This window comes from Rhinolophus ferrumequinum, chromosome 10, assembly GCF_004115265.2.
Source record: "Rhinolophus ferrumequinum isolate MPI-CBG mRhiFer1 chromosome 10, mRhiFer1_v1.p, whole genome shotgun sequence".
Classification (NCBI taxonomy): Eukaryota; Metazoa; Chordata; class Mammalia; order Chiroptera; family Rhinolophidae; genus Rhinolophus; species Rhinolophus ferrumequinum.
The window spans coordinates 64,521,019-64,532,215 of NC_046293.1; positions in this window are offsets into that span (position 1 = coordinate 64,521,019).

Sequence of the window (11,197 nt, forward strand, 5' to 3'; positions counted from 1 at the left end):
GTCAAATGAGTGCTTATGTATGATGCTGAATTTGGTGGGTGTTTGTTACAGAAGATTTTGTTTCCATAAAAAGTGATACACATCCCTACCTGCTGCTATTTAGTAAAATAGAAAATTCTTTTAGGCTCATGTCATTTATCTACACCACTTTTTACACCAACTTATTGATAAGACTTCTTTATGTATTAAAGACAATTAAACCTTCGTCAAAATTTTTAAAGAAATATTTCCCCAACATTTTCATCTTTTAAATTTGTTAAAAATAATTTTCAAATACAATTTTTAAATTTTTGTATTTAATAAGACCCACTGATCTATTCTTTAGGATGAGGCCTACTAGTTTTGTATTTACAAAATTGGTCATCAACCTAAGATCAGTTAACTACTTCTGTTTTGACTGGAGCATATTTATTTACATATGCACGTTCTTTATTTAAATCTGGAAAGTTTTCTACAGTTATGTTTTTATGCATTGCTGCTGTTCCAATTAATGGCAGAGATGTTCTTCTTTGGGAATATCTATAATTTTTAAGTTTTGTATTTGAGGACATGGAGTAAGAATTCATGGGTTACATTCTATCCAGCTAAGATATTATCAATAATAGGATACAAGATTAGGTGTTGGAAATTTTGAATTAGGAATCCTAAGAACAAATATAAAAATATCTAATTATTTGTGAAATTATGCAGATTTCCCATTTCATACTTTATGTTTCTGTTTTGGCCTTTCTAATAGCACAGCTTCTTGAAGGACAAAAGCCTTATCTAGAAGATTAATATTCTGATCTACTCAGCAGTACCCTGGATCCTGCAACCATTTGAGAAAACAAAATCCCCAAAAAGTGTGCTCCAATAGAGGCTGCCAATGTCATGGGAGAAGAAGAAATATTGATCATCAAGAACATCTCTGAGGGAAGAAAATACCTTTGTCAACATGTGCTCAAACCATCAAGTCTGGAATGATCAAGACGAACCCCACAATCCCCGTGACTCTAGGTGAGGCAAATTGCATTGTTTGAGCCATTTTTGGACCTTAACATTTCTTAAGTTTCAGGAAGTCAGAAAATGCCTACGCTGGAAAGAAACTAAGTAGTAACAGAGGACCCCCATATCAGGAAATCCTCCCTTTTTATTTATTTATTTATTTATTTAGCCCACCCCCACAAAAAAAAAAATGCTGAGAACCTACAATGTCCCAGGCACGATGCTCAGAACGAGGATACAACCATGAGCAAAGCTCCTGCTGTCAAGGAACTTGGGCGAGGAGGACAGCTAGTAACCAAATAAATGCACCAGTGACTATAATTCAGTTGGTGTTTAACATATTTACAGAGTGTCTCCTACGTGCCAGGTCCTACTCTGAGTGCTGGGGATGTAGCAGAAACAAGTCAGGCAAAAGCTCCTGTACCTCAGAACTCAATTCTAATGGGGTGGGGAGATGATAGATGATTGGATAGATAGATAGATAGATAGATCATAGATAGATAAATAGATAGATGATAGATAGATAGATAGATAGATAGATAGATAGATAGATAGATAGATAGAGATAAAAGTCTAGAAATGAAAACAGTTATTTGAGAGCATATGCAAATATGATCAAATTAGAGTGGTTGCAAAGGCTTAGTAGGATGATTAAGAGCATGGACCCTGGAACTGGAACACAAGGTGTTAATGTGAGCTGCTGGCCCGCCATTCTGTGACCTGTGTACTTCACTTAAACTTTCTGTGCTTCAGTTTTTTCATCTGTAAAGTGGATATAATAATGGTATTATTATGGGGATAATATAGGTTAATATTTGTAGTATTTAAAATAGTGCCTGGTTGATAGAATGCATTATGGAAGAATTAGCAAAAAGCAACAACAACAAAAAATGTTCAAAGGAGAAAGAAATGTGGTTCTTGGAGAAGAAACAGAATGTGGAGGCCCCCAGGGCTGATGCTTGCACACACCAATAGAGCTATGTCAGTTGTTTTTAAGCCGCCATCTATTCTGACAGGTTGGACATCCATTCTGATTGGCCAAAGCTCATGTTCTATGTTTCAAATCTGACCCTTGCAAATGTTCATCACAAGACAGACTTGAAAGACGAGGAGTCTAAAGCTTAAAGAGCAAGGACGATTAGGGGAAGGGTGTTACAAGATGAGGTTGAATGAGAATACACAACATCCAGGAAGCCAGGTCCAGAACAGCATGAAGGGAGTGAGGTGACTAGGTTGTAAAATTTAAGGAGACACACTCTCAGGATCAGACAAGTGCCACTTGCATAATGCTGGAAGTGAGTTCCTCCTTAAAATTTAAGTACCAGGTGCCCCACCAACTTCACCCCAGTGTCCGCTCTGCTGAAGGCCATTTTATGAGCTTAATTATTAAGATAGGGGCAATGAAAAGCCATTGAAGAGTTTTGAAGGGTGAGGGAGGTGGATATTATAATAGTATTTTCACATTGAAAGGTTCTCCCTGACTATCCAGATATGGAAGAAACTAGCCAAGAGGATGTAGGGTGGGCAGAAGGTGGTGTTTATAAAAAGCAGTGCCTGTCTGGGAATCCATATTATTCACTGCCCCAGAAAATTCTGGAGTGCTATGAAAGTAATATGAGTTCTCTGTAACAAATCGCCCAAGTATCTTCAGTGGCCCCACAGCTAGGCCTCACAGCCCATTCAGATTTTCAGAATTTCAGCTCATTCAGAGTTGTCTCTGAATGACTTATCAGAGAATGACTTGTCTCTGGGACTTACGCCAACCCAGATCCATGGCTACCTGGGACCCCAGCACCTAAGCCAAGAACAGTCCCGGGCAGCCAGGGGGCCTTGGAAACCCCCTAGCACCTGGGCATTGATAGGACAGCATCATTGTCAAAAGAGAGGACATAATGTGGAAATAGGGAAAACGAAAGAACCCCTAGGAATAACGCAGAATCCCAACAATTGTACCTAGGCCCACAGATCCCTTGTCTGTGAGGGTTAGGATTTTGGTTGCAAGCAACAAAAAATTATATTCAAAATTGGCCTAAAACAAAGAAGGGGATTAATGACAGTACCTGGCTAACACATAGGGCAGCTTTGGGGCATCGTTTAATTTGGAATCTAGCTCCACTTCTTTGTGATTCTCGAAACTTTGGCCTCCTCGTATTGATTTCATTCTTAGGCTGAATCTCTTCATGATAATGAGATACTGACAACAATAATTGACGTTTCAATCTGGGTCACTCACATCAGGAAAAGATAGTATTCGTTCCTTCAATTATTGATTAAAACTTACGAGCTTCAAATGATTGGACTTCCTGTGGATGAATCTCCATGGACAAGTTAACTGCATTGGTCCTGTATCGACTGATTCATTTATTGTGCAAGGTTGTTGACCAACCTCTATCTTCATCCTTGCTCACTCCCTATCCTTTTTACTTTGCTTTATTTTTACTCCATAGTTCTGATTATTCAAGTTATTATATACTCGCATTTGTTTATTTGTTGCCTATTTCCTATTAAAAGAATGCAATCTTCATGAGAGTAGAGACTTCATTTTGTTCCCTATGCCAAGAACTGTGCGTGGCACAAATAACTATTGGATGGATGGATGGATGGATGCATAATTTGCAGTAGTGTGAGTAGTGAATGACTATTGAGGAAGCAGAGAACAGGCATGGACTGCTCTTGCAGGGAAGTTAGTTACAAATGGAAAAAGAACAATAGGGTTGTGGCTAGAGGTTGAAGGTGAGCTTGCGGCAAGGTTTCTTTTTGAAAGAAGGGAGATTTCTACATATTTATATGCTGAGGAAAGAGAACCAAAAAGAGAGAAAGTTTAAACTGCACACTCTTTTCCTAATGTAATGTGACTGGAGGAACAAATTGGCTTCCATCTCTTATTTCAAGACTCAAAGCAAATCAGTTTTAACCCTTATTTTGTTTTCCTTGAGTGACATCTAGAGTTAGATCAGAAGTATTAAATCTTTTCTAGCTCTGCTTCCTCTCAAGATTATCATTTGTGTGGATCGGTGTTTTTCAAACTATGTTCTGGGAAACAAAGACACAGATGTTACTAAGTGATAAAGCTAACATATTCTTGGCTCAAAAACTTCTGGAAACTCAGGTTAAACAAAGTTAAGGAGTTGCTTTAATGCCGAACTTCTCCAAGTTTTTGATATTCCAATGTGTAATATAATTCCCCAGGTAGAAAATACAGTTTGTATCATCTTCCCAAACTTATTAAATAAGAAAACACTTTTGTAAGCTTTTTTTAAAACTATTAACATGTTGGGGAAACATCAGTCCATGGAAAAGAGTGAGAAATGTTAGTTTTGGTCATGTTGGGTTTTTCTCTTAGGAACAAAATATACTTTACCTTGTGTTTAATGCTTGCTGTCAGGTCCAAAGGATCTGTATTATTATGGTGACCACATATTCTTGATTTGGTGTCAACTTCAATTACTTGGTCCCATTGTGTCTCGAAGTACGTTAGAACTTTTCAAAATTTGTTGCCCAATTTTTGATTCTGAAAATACTTTCACTACATATATAGAAAAAGAGTTTGGTCATTCAGAGGACATGGTTTTCCATAGTTTAAAAATTGTTTCTGCTATTTATTAAAAGTCATCAGATAACTGAGAGACTTATCTGAGAGGAAGTATGGCACAAAAGGCAGCTCAGAGAAGCATAAAGTTTTGTGGGCTATAATTTCAGTCTGCCTCATAATAACTTTGTGATCTTACTGAAAATATTTAGCTCACCCCCCCGCCCAAGCCTCAGTTTCTATATCCACAAAAACGCAAAATATGTGCTGTCTACTTCTCAGTCATTGTGAGGTCCTTAAGGTCTGTGCAAAAATGCTACTTCATCGGTGAGCTTTTCCCTGACCACACATTTTAAACAGCAAACAACCCTGTGCCCTGCCCCCATCCTTGGTCTCCTGCCCAGCTTGATTGTTTTTAACATCATCTGACATACTTTACATTTACTTTTACTATGGCAAGAATGTTTAACATGAGATCTACCCTCAACAAATTTTAAGCGTGCAATACAATATTGTGAACTATAGGCTCAATATCGTACAGCAGATCTTTCGAATTCATGTATCATGCATAACTAAAACTTCATACCCGTAGAATAGCAATTCCCTATTTTCCCCCTCCCCCAACCCCTGGCAACCAACATTCTACTTTCTGCTTCTATGCATTTAACTATGTCGGATAATTCTTACAGGCAGAATCATGCAGTATTTGTCCTTCTGTGACTGGCTTATTTCACTTAGTATAATGTCTTCCAGATTCATCCATGTTGTTGCATATATAGCAGGATTTTCTTTCTTATGGCTAAATAATGTTCCATTGTATGTATTTGCCACATTTTCTTTATCCATTCATCTATCAATGGACAGTTAGATTGTTTCCATATCTTCTGAATAAAGCTATTGAGAATAAGGCTGCAATGAACATAGGAGTGCTATCTCTTTGAGATCCTGATTTAAGTTCTTTTGTGTATATAACCAGAAATGGGATTGCTGCATCATATGGTATTAGGTTGGTGCAAAAGTAATTGTGGTTTAAAGGGTTAAAAATAATTGCAAAAACTGCAGTTACTTTTGCACCAACCTAATAGTTCTGGTTTTAATTTTTTGAGGAACTTCCGTACTGTTTCCATAGTGCTACACCATTTGCATTCCCACCGATAGGATACAAATCTTCCAACTTCTCTACATTTTCACTAACACTGGTTATCTGTTCTGAAACTAATAAAACATTCTGCAGTTACCTCATTTAGAAGCTGCTGAGTGGAAAATTGCAGATGACTAAAGGAAACTGATAGCTGTCTATAAGATTCAACAACGATTAGAACAATATAGAAAAAGCAAACTTACATCATGTTCCTCAGTGCACTCTTCTGCCACAAACTAACCAGTTTAACAGCAAGAATTATGTTCCTCAAAACATCTCTTATTATGAGAATTACTACTTTTATCCTCAAAGAACTGATCATACCTCTTTTCATTGTGACAAACTTGTCAAAAATCTTTGCTACATATAACAAATAATGCCTCATTAATTCATTCCAATGATATTTTTGAGCCCCTCTCTATCATGTTCTAGAGTCCCATAAAATGTTGGCAGTATAAAGATCAATGAGGCATGATGACTACTTTTAACACTCTCTTGATTAGGTGAGAGAATTAGATAAGAGAGTCAAGGGTTGCAATATCGTGGGATAAAAAGTATATCATAAGAATTTTGCTGGTATCATAGCGGCCAGAAGAAACCAGAGGAGTTCTCTAACGAGGCCAAGGATGGGATAAGAATAAGAGAAGTGACGCCAATGAGTAGATAGGTAGTGTTATAAACTATTTGGATAAGACCTGTGTTCTCATGAAGATGGTTAGGAACGTCGTCTGGAAAGAAGGGGCACTGGAGCTGAGCCCTGAATGAAAGGAGCCAGCTATGTAAAGAACTGGAGGAAGGCATTTCACGGAGAGGAAATAGCAAGCACAAAGGCCTCAGACAATGAAATTGAATGTTTCAGAAACAGAAATACGAGCAGAGATGAGGTCAATGAGAAAGACCAGGCAACTCATGTAGGACCTTCTAGGCCAGATAATAAGGTTTATTCTCAGTGTAAAGGAAGTCACTAAAAGGTAGCAAACAGGAAGGGATATGCAGATAAGGGAAGGAAGGAATAGAGAGATTAAGCTCACTCAGCTCCTAAATTACAGCCTATATTTGAACTTAGGCTGTGTTGGCTACGGAATCAGTGTGCTTAATTGGGAGGTCATTCTGTCTTGGATTTCCAAGTTGCTAAAGACTGGAAGGTGAACCGATTTTAGGAAGAGAGAAAAAAATTCTGTTTTTGAGGTGCCTCACATGGAAATGTCAAGCATACAGTTGGATGTGTGAGTATGGAATTCAGAGGATAGGTCAGCCTGGAGACATTAATGGTGTCATCAGCAAGCCCTGGGGTCCTCCCATTTGTAGTTTTTGCATAGAAGCTCCCTTGAGAGACTGAGAAGCAGCATCCTAGTGAGGTAGAAAGAACCCCAGAGTAACGTGGATTCCCAGAAAGTGAGTGATTGAACTGTTGGTTTGATTCTCAACCAGGCTCTGTCCTCATGGTAGCAACAGTCTATATTTTTTCAAGTTTAAGGCTCACAGAAAAGAGAGACTCTCTTCCCAGGTTGAAATCCTGGAATTCACTGATTGGACCTTCACGGATCATAGGCCCATCCCTGAATTCTGCACCAATCATGGTGACTATGAGTAGGGAGCCCTAGGGTAGGGTTCCATCCATAATATACAGATGAAAAGCTGGGACTTTGCATGCAATTATTACCAAAATTTTGAAAATGACCATGGCCAAAAAGTACTAGAGGGACCTGATTTCTATGAAGAAAATGCCTCCTCACCAGTTCCAAAAAGCCTCAAAGATCATCTCACCATGCAAAGGCTACTGACACTGGTGGCTGTCCACATCGAAACCCCCAACACGCCTTCACAGTGTAAGGCACTCTCAATGTGATCTAAACTGGGCAGGACTCAATCATGAATGATATGGGTAAATGGAAAATCACCAGGGCCTCATTCTGAATCAACTACTTTGAAAACAGTTCTGTTTAAAGGAAATGTAACCTCATGGTTGGGAAGCCACTTCACTGAGTGTCTTGCAAAACCTTCTGTCTTGTAGAAGGTGAGGTTAGGAACCAGCCATAGTTAGGATTTTCAACATTCATGGCAACAGAGTTCTCTTGACTCCTTCCTCTTATCTCTGGACACACCATCCATTCACTCACTCACTCATTTATTCATTCAACAACAGTTTACTGAACACCCGCCAGGATAAGGCACTGTTTAGGTACTGGAGAAACAACAGTAAACAAATCATACAAAAACCCCTCTCATCATGAAACTGAAATTCTAGGAGAGGGAGGTAGACAGCACTAAATAAAAATAATATATAAGTAATTTATATAGTGTGTTAGAAGGTAATATATGCTATGGAGAAGAGGAAAAAGGGATGTGGAGTGTCATGGTAGGAGATATACAATTTTAAAGAGGATAGCCAACTCTCAGACAATTTATTCAGTACAACTACCTTATTTATGAAGATTTTTTTCCTAATTAATTAAAAATGTAAATCCAGCAATGCATGAAGATGTTTAATGGACGGGGAGGAGTGGAGCCCCAGAGGACACCAATGCACCATCCCTGGTCCTCACAGGCTGCTGGGGTGCATGGATCAGAATTCATTCTTATGAAAGTGGAGCCAGCATGACTCATCCCAAATCAGCTGGGAGTAGGAGCTGCTGTGTTTTGGAGGGTAAGGAGCAGAAGGAGTTCGGGGAAGCTTTGGACAGGAGTTGAATAAGTAAGTGGGGGTTTCTCACCCTGGAGGATTCTCAGTCCCCATCTGTATCTCTACAGCACCTGCAAACACTTACATTTATGGCTGGGCTTCTCCCTCTTCCTCACATACACAGAGCAGCAGAGAGCGAGGGTGTGTTTAGTATAACTTTTGACCCTGCAATCCTGCTTCTAGAAAGCATTCCTACAAAAATAAAAGCACAGACCAGGAAATACATCTAAGGATGCTCATTACAGCACCTCCTCAGTGCAGCTGTCCTTACCTCCACCCTACGGCACTTTGTACACATCTCCATTATTGCTTGAATTCCACCATGATTGTTCTTTTCCCATCATCTCCCTTCCTAGGTCCTAAATGGCTAGAGAGAAGCTGAGTTTATTTATCATTATTACCTCAGCCACCACCATGTGACCAGCAGATAATAAGCATTCAATAATTATTTATAGACTTGATTGGTTTTCATTTTAGTTACTAATAACTCACAGTCCTAGTGGAGGACGCCATTCTTATAAATTCTCATGCTATGTAGTAATTCACAGCACCGCTCTGCATCTGCTTTTGAGATGTTCTGCTACTTCTTCTGCTCAGCCTGACTGAGCTTTCACTTTTTGTTCCTACCACTGTGTGTACATCTGACCGCTCCAAAAGACTCTAACAGGAGACACGGTGACTCCCATAGCTCCCTTCCCTAGGAAGCTGCATCGACCGCCATACCTGGGCAGAGACTGCCCTCCCAAAGGGCCAAAGGGGGAAGGACGAGGGCCACGCTGCCATCCCAGCATCCTCCGTCAAGAGCCACAGTCATCAGCCCAATGGAATGACTGACTGGGCGAGCGTGCTTTCGTACCTCTGTCTCTGGAAACAATGACAGGAGCTCTGAAACCAGTTTGAAACTTGAACATCGTGGCTTGACTTTTTCTAAACCAGCGTCTGTGGGTAGGTTAAAATGATCAAGTTCTAATTTCCAACTATTTCTAAGTTGGACCAGAATGAGGCAGTGGAAATTCATTATAATGCAGTGTTTCCCAACGTATGAGACACATTTCTCCTGGGGTTTGCAAGCTGATTCTACATGTTACACAGAGAAGCCGTTTGAGTTAAGAACGTATTTAAGTTTAGTAACATATGTTAAGAGTTGTATATTTACTTACAGTTACCTTTTATATGGGACAAGTAAAAATTGTGTTGATTTAAATTCATTTTTATGCAAATAATAATATAGGTGCTCTTAGAGGAGTCAAGTTGGCAAGCAGTGTTCTAGTCCTTTCCTCACGGTTCACAGCAACCAGTGAAACTATGGCAGCAGAGAATGCCAGAGTTGGAAAACACCTTGGAAGCTGTCTAATTCAATTCACTATTTTATTGACTTATTCATTCAATAAATATTTATTGCACACTTACTATGTATAAAGGTCTGGACAGATCTGTAGTGAATCAGACAGCTCCAGTCTAGTGGGAGAGACAGACATTAAATACGTACCCAGTAAAATAATTATAACTATGATAGGCACTAAGAAGAAGCAAAGCATGTATGAAACTTTTAACAGCAGGGTGTTTGAATGACATCTACAAAGGATTCGGAACAATTAACCAGGCAAACCAGGGCTTGGGGTAGAGTTGGAGGCAGGTGGTGGAAAGAGGAGAGAATGTGTGAGACCCTGACAGGGCAGTGTAGCTGCAGTAAGGAAAGACCACAGTCACTCATTGCACCGACGTCTTTATAAGTCATCTGTGGTAACTAATTTCTGTAAGGAACAACCCAGAAATAGAGGCCCAAGAGGTGAAGTGACCTGACATTGAACTCACATCCTAAGAGCCTGACATTTGAAAAAGTTTGTTTATGAATAGGTACGAGCACAGGCCTATTGGTTTTTTCCTCGCTCATGACTTTTGCATTCCTGGAGTGCTTCTGAGTTTAGCAGCCTTTTGACTGTACTGGGCAAACCAAAGAATTTGAGAAACAATCAAACAAACACAGTGAATTCAATCACCCAAAAATATTGAGGGACACAGGTGAAATTTTATCCTTAAGGACCGAAGTTTACTGACCAGCATGTGAATATTTCCCAGCCCCTCTGATGTCTAGAGTCCCCACATATTGGGGCAGCTTATGGATGATTTGTAACCAATATTGGAGTCTCTGGGCCCTGTGAAGGGAAGCACAAACTCAGCTGTGAGGGGTGCCTGTCCGACAAAAAACTGAATGCTCTAAAAGTGGAGCAATGAGTGGACATGGGGGTATCACCTCTTCTCAGGTCCGTGGAAAAGCCAGAGTGTAGATTCCTGATTCCCCAGATCCCAGCTCTTCTGAATATTCATCAAGCAAGAAGGTTGCCCCATTACTGATGGCCTGGGAGCCTGCACTGGGAAGCCCTACATCAACAAACAGCGCGAGATAAAGAGAAAGTCCTCCAGTCTCCTCCTCATCAAACCCCTCTGCTCACCACAGCTTTCCCTTCCTTTGGGTTTGTCTAAGAATGAAGTCCCGGGTAGAGATAAGACATGGGACCACGGGGTGTTAATAAGGAAGGCAGAAAGGAGGAGGGGCAGGGAACAAAGAAGTAGTTTTGAAACATGCGGTAAATCCAAGTGAAGGCAGTCCCTCATGAATAAAATAATGACCACATGATTGAAAAGAAGAACGGGATGATGGGAAAGCAATGAAGAGAAGGGGCACGGAGGACAAAATCCACGAAGGCCTTGGGGAAGCCCTGCCTATTCATATCACAAAACACCAAATCACAGTTCTGTGTGTAGCAGGGGCACAATGCATACTTTTGTGGAAGCGAACTGGCTGTCACACAAATTGCTGTCTGAAACTGCCTATGCCTCATACACCAATAGCCACAAA